This window comes from Elaeis guineensis, chromosome 14, assembly GCF_000442705.2.
Source record: "Elaeis guineensis isolate ETL-2024a chromosome 14, EG11, whole genome shotgun sequence".
Classification (NCBI taxonomy): Eukaryota; Viridiplantae; Streptophyta; class Magnoliopsida; order Arecales; family Arecaceae; genus Elaeis; species Elaeis guineensis.
The window spans coordinates 37,776,913-37,782,958 of NC_026006.2; the positions used below are offsets into that span (position 1 = coordinate 37,776,913).

The 6,046-nt window shown below is 41.2% G+C and overlaps 1 non-coding gene across 1 annotated transcript; it reads right to left on the reverse strand.

The window, feature by feature from the left end:
- Positions 1 to 3,948: 3,948 nt before the first annotated feature.
- LOC140853903 (small nucleolar RNA R71) lies at positions 3,949 to 4,054 on the reverse strand. The gene has a single exon (XR_012137045.1). It is a non-coding gene; the product is annotated as a small nucleolar RNA R71 (small nucleolar RNA).
- Between the last annotated feature and the right edge of the window lie 1,992 nt (positions 4,055 to 6,046).

Sequence of the window (6,046 nt, forward strand, 5' to 3'; positions counted from 1 at the left end):
ACCGTGACCACGGCCACGACACCGAAGAATGCATCCAGCTCCAGGACGAGATCGAGGAGCTCATCCGGCGAGGTCGGCTCGACAGATTCATCCACCGCCGGCCTGAGGGTAGAGGAGACCGGCCAAGAGCCCTCCCACCACCCGAACCGCAGAAAAGGGAGGAGCAGCCCGGGGACCGGCCTCCTATCGGGACCATCGACTCCATCGCCGGAGGGCCTCAAGAAGGAGCGGGAATACTGTAAATGTATCGCTTACTATCTCGCTTTAAATCTACCTTTCCTTTTAGCTAACATGCTCCTCCCACCTAGCATGGATGTATTATGACCGGATATGATTCCTCCAAAAGCACTGCCATGTCAGGAACAGGAGGAGAACCTCGTCCTGACATGAGCAAAGTCAAAGGCCCGGTTCTTTTAGACCGGATGGGGGGAGAGGCCTTACAACGTCCTAATGTGCCCCTACAGCCCTGTTAGGGACAGGAGGAAAACCTCGCCCTAACTTGAGCAAAGTCAAAGGCCCGGTTCTTTTAGATCGGATGGGGGGAGAGGCCTTACAACGCCCTAATGTGCCCCCACAGCCCTGTTAGGGACAGGAGGAAAACCTCGTCCTAACTTGAGCAAAGTCAAAGGTCCGGTTCTTTTAGACCAGATGGGGGGAGAGGCCTTACAACGCCCTAATGTGCCCCCACAGCCCTGTTAGGGACAGGAGGAAAACCTCGCCCTAACTTGAGCAAAGTCAAAGGCCCGGTTCTTTTAGACCGGATGGGGGGAGAGGCCTTGCAACGCCCTAATGTGCCCCCACAGCCATGTCAGGAACAGGAGGAGAACCTCGTCCTGACATGAGCAAAGTTGAAGGCCCGGTTCTTTTAGATCGGAGGGGGGAGAGGCCTTACAGCGCCCTAACGCGCCCCCACAAGCCAGGCTGATAACAAGAACCTCACGTCGGCTCAAGCAAAATGGAAGACCCGGACTCCTATGGGAGCCGGGTTCCGCCGCCAAGGTAAACTTCGCCCGGACTCCTACGGGAGCCGGGTTCCGTCGCCAAGGTAAACTTCGTCCGGACTCCTACGGGAGCCGGGTTCCGCCGCCAAGGTAAACTTCGCCCGGACTCCTACGGGAGCCGGGTCCCGCCGCCAAGGTAAATGATAAACACTTAATTTAAGTATTTTAAATTAAGAAATTATATTTAATTTATCTTATTTATTAAGAATTTGATGTTTCTTTCGATGTTTTACAGGAAAGGTGATCGCCGATACAAAGAGTCCGATTCATAGATCAAAAAGATTCAAGTTTGAAGAAAATTAGACTTAAAATAAAATTAAAATAAAAGAAAGACGCATCCGGTATTATAGAAAATGAAGATACTATGCAAGGAATCCAAAAAGGATATAGATGTCATTATGAAGGAACTTTTGTTTCTTTTTGGAATATAAAAAAAAAAAAGGAAAAGGTTTCACGTGAATTTTTTTGGCTCCTGGGCGCTTGAATCCTTTGGCGCGTGAATCCTTTGGCGCGTGAACATGGGAAGCTGGCGCGTGGACGCGGTTTGGATGCGGGGACGGACACGGGATGCGGGCAGGATGCGGGCAGGCGCGCACCGGAGACACAGTGGGGAGCAAATTAAAGAAAAAAATTTTTATTTGGAAATATTTCAAGTGGAAAGATTTGTATTTTTTTTAGTCCCACATCGGAAAACCATGTAAAACTCCTCCCCCTAATATCTATAAAAAGGCTTTTGTACTCCCATTAAAAGGGGGGAGCCCAGAAATTCTTCTAGAGCCTTGCATAGAGGAACAGAAAGGGACTACTTCATGAGCAGCTATGCTAGCAGTCTCGGGAGTGGAGAAGAAATTTTGTAACGACACAGAGATGGTTTATTGTTCTAAACTTTTCTGTATTTCTTTATATGCAATAAAGATTATGCTTTTTATTTAAATTGTCATGAGTTCTTTATTTGCTCCCTATAATATGCTTTTATTTATGCTTTCTTGTTAGATTAATATTAGGAACAACTTTTACTTTCCGGAGACGCATCGTGATCTACGGATACGGGGCGTGCCGAGGAAAGAAGAGTTGTGTACCTAGTCTTTCCGGAGACGCGCCGTGATCTACGGGTACGGAGCGTGTCGAGGAAAGATAGGTATTTTTCCTAAGATTAATCACATCTATTTAGTTAAAAAAGAGATACAACTCTGCTAGTGCAAATTAATTCAAAACTCCCGAGCTCTTTTTATTTTTTAATTACCTCAATTTTATGATAATTTATTTTCTAAATCAAAAACAACGCTTCTTTCTTTTACCTTGCAATTTCAATTTAGCCCAAGATCCCTGAGGATACGATCTCGACTCATCCTACCTACATAGTGGTAGAGTTACTTTTGGTGCTATCAACGACTACGCATCAAATTTTGGCGCTGTTTCCGGGGATCTTGGCACGGTTGAATTAAAAAAAAAAAATTTTTTTTTAAAAAATTAAAAAAAAAAAAAATAAATGCTTTTCAGTTTCTATTTCTCGCTCTAATTTTTTTTTCAGTGCTTTCTAACTAGATAATCTTATTTGCATAATTACATAATTATCTTGCATAAATATTTTACTACTTTTTAATCTTAGAAATTTTTCTGCTTAGAATAATTTGCTACTTTTCATAGCCCAGTAATTTATTGCTTTTTAGACTTAATCACTTAAATTTATTTTCTTGCAAAACTAAAAAAAAAATTAAAAAAAAAATATACAACAAGATAAAATTATATAAAAAAAAAAAAAACCACTGACATTTTATAACACTTAACTAAAATAGCGTAACCTCAAATATAAAAATTTCTAACTTGATTGGACACCTTGTTTATTTGCATTGCATCTCCATAATTAATCTTAAGGGCAATAACCCATTAAACAGATAAGGTGGGGATTTGATCACCCTTCCTTGGCCCACAAATCACTCCCTTGCATTTGCATAACCTAGACCTTAATTTAAAATCAATTAGACGTCAGCCCTAGGAATTTTGAGCTCAATAGGATAAGAAAGCTCTAGAGTTGAACCGAGTGCGGATTGGTTAATTGCTCGGTGTCTAAGGCAAGTGGTTAAAGAAAGTGGTTTTCAATTGGTTCCGTTGACTGACCTGGCCAACTTAGTTGGTGTCTAAGGAAAGCAACGAGCAGGGAACCTCCCACATCTTACGCTTACCTGGCCGAGTCAGTTAGTCAATCTTGAGCTTGGAGTGCTCAAAAGCAATCTTGAAAGTTAGGAGCTGTCTAGATCTAAGTTAACCCTAGGATAGAGAGTATATGATTATTTAAGTTGATTGAAATTAACATCTAAACATTAATTAATTTCTCCCTTTTCATAGATTTAAGATTCTTAGGTTCTTCTCTTTAGATTTTCTTCATTCTTTTCTCATTTTATTATAAAAATATATATTATAAAAAAAAAAAAAAAAAATTCTGTGTGTGCTCTACAGTATAATTGTAAGGTGTATGTTTGACCGTAGATCGTTACGATCAGAAATCCAACCTTTTGATCCAGAAATAGAAAGAACCTTTAGAGCCAACAGACATAAAAAGATGGACCGAAATTAGGAGAATGATCCACCCAAGCAATTGAAGGAGTACTTTACTCCTTCCACATATACCTACTCTCCTTGTATTCAAGTACCCCCTGTGGAGGCCACTCAATATGAAATTAAGTCCAGTATAATCCAAATGTTACCTTCATTTTATGGACTTAGTAATGAAGACCCTTATAAACATCTTGAAGAATTTCTTGAGATATGCTCAACTGTCGAAATTCACAACTTCTCCGATGATGCTCTTAGGTTGAAATTATTCCCTTTTTCACTTAAGGACAAAGCCAAATACTGGCTACATACTTTGGATTCCATGACTATATCAACCTGGGACCAGCTGCAAGGAGAGTTTCTCAAGAAATATTTTCCCATAGGAAAAACTAATCAAATAAGGAAAGCCATAACTAGTTTTTCCCAATTAGATGGAGAAATGTTTCATGAAACATGGGAGAGATTAAAAGACCTTATTAGAAAATGCCCCCACCATGCTGTACCCAAGTGGCAGTTAATCCAATGTTTTTATGATGGGCTCTCTGAAAGACATCGACAAATGGTCGATGCATCATGCGGTGGGACATTTATGCTGAAAAGTGAGGATGAGGCATGGCAACTGTTTGAAATTTTAAGTGAAAATTCATTACATCATATGTCTGCCTCTATTAGAGATAAACCCATGTTAAACTCAAAAAGAGGTGGAATATATGAAGTAGGAAATGCCATAGATATCCATCAAAAGGTAGATGAACTGTCCCAAAAATTAGATCGTCTTCTAAACACTGGACAATCCTCGATTCCACCTAATCCAATCCAAGAAGTTTGTGCATTGTGTGCAAGTCCAAACCATTTTGTTAGTGAATGCCCAGCCGCACCCCAATTTTCTGAGTTTGTGCATGAGCAGGTTCAGCAAGCTCAAGTCCAACAAGCTCGCAGACCAGGAAACGATCCATATTCGAACACTTATAACCCCGGCTGGAGAAACCATCCAAATTTTTCCTGGAGACCACAACCAGTGGTTGGTCCTGCCACACCTCGACCTCAATATCAAGACCCAACATATAGGCATGGACCATACCATCAATTCCAAAATATTCCTCAACCGTCTACTACTGGTCACAGCTCAGCTTTTGAGGAAAAAGTCCTAAAAGCACTAGAAAGATTAGAAGTCAACACTCAGATCCTTAACTCCCACACACAATCCATTGCCAAGCTAGAGACCCAAATAGGTCAACTAGCGACTGCATTCAGTAGGAGGGAAGAAGGAAAATTACCTAGCCAACCCGAGAGCAACCCAAGAGGGCAATTTGTGATTGAGAGTTATAATACTCCAGAAGCTTTTTCTGAACATGCCAAATCAATCATGACTCTGAGAAGTGGGAAGGTCATTGAACACACTAGTAAAACCAATGAGACTGACCCTAAACCTCTAACCGAATCCGAATCACCCAAGAATAAGGAGGACCTGAAAATAGAGAAGGAACCAACTGCACCGGAATCATCTTACTTGCCTAAAGCCCCATTTTCGGATGCCCTGAAAGCCCCTATTCCTGCAGATAAGAAGGGAGGAAAACTCGATGAGATGTTGGAATTGTTTAAGCAAGTCCAAATTAATCTTCCCCTTCTAGATGCAATCAAACAGGTCCCTGCTTATGCCAAATTTTTGAAAGATTTGTGCACCCAAAAACATAAATCTAGATCACAAATCCCAAAGAAAGTACGTCTCACTGAACAGGCTAGTTCTGTCATCCAGCATGCCACTCCTCCAAAGCTTAAAGACCCAGGAGCCCCCATCATTTCCTGTGTTATAGGAGATTATCACATTGAAAAAGCTCTTCTAGATTTAGGGGCAAGTGTGAATCTTTTACCTAGTTCGGTGTATGAACTTTTTGGATTCGGAGAACTGAAACCCACATCAGTCACATTACAGTTAGCCGACAGATCAATTAAAGAACCACGTGGAATGCTTGAGGATGTCTTGGTCAAGGTAGATGAGTTTTACTTTCCAATTGATTTTCTGGTTCTCGATATGGAATTAAGTGGCAACCCCAGACAAATTCCCATTATCTTAGGACGACCTTTCCTAGCTACGACGAATGCATGCATCAATTGTAGGACAGGAGTCATGGACGTATCGTTTGAGAATAAGAAACTGAGACTGAATGTGTTTGGTGCTTCCCAAGGACCATCAATGGATAGTTGCTTCAAAGTAGATACACTAGAAGATATTATAGAAGATGCAACACCCACAATTCTAGCACCTGAACCCTTAGATACTTGCTTAGCTCACTTTGGAGTGTATGACTTTAAGGGATATATGAAAGAAGTTAACATATTGTTGGATACACCACATGATAAAACCACTCCTCCATGGACAATCAAGTATGAGCCATTACCCATCTTTTGTTGGTTTTATTGCATATGACGTCTGGCTGAAGACGTAAAACTTAGCGCTTTTTGGGAGGCAACCCAAATTTCGTCTATTTTGT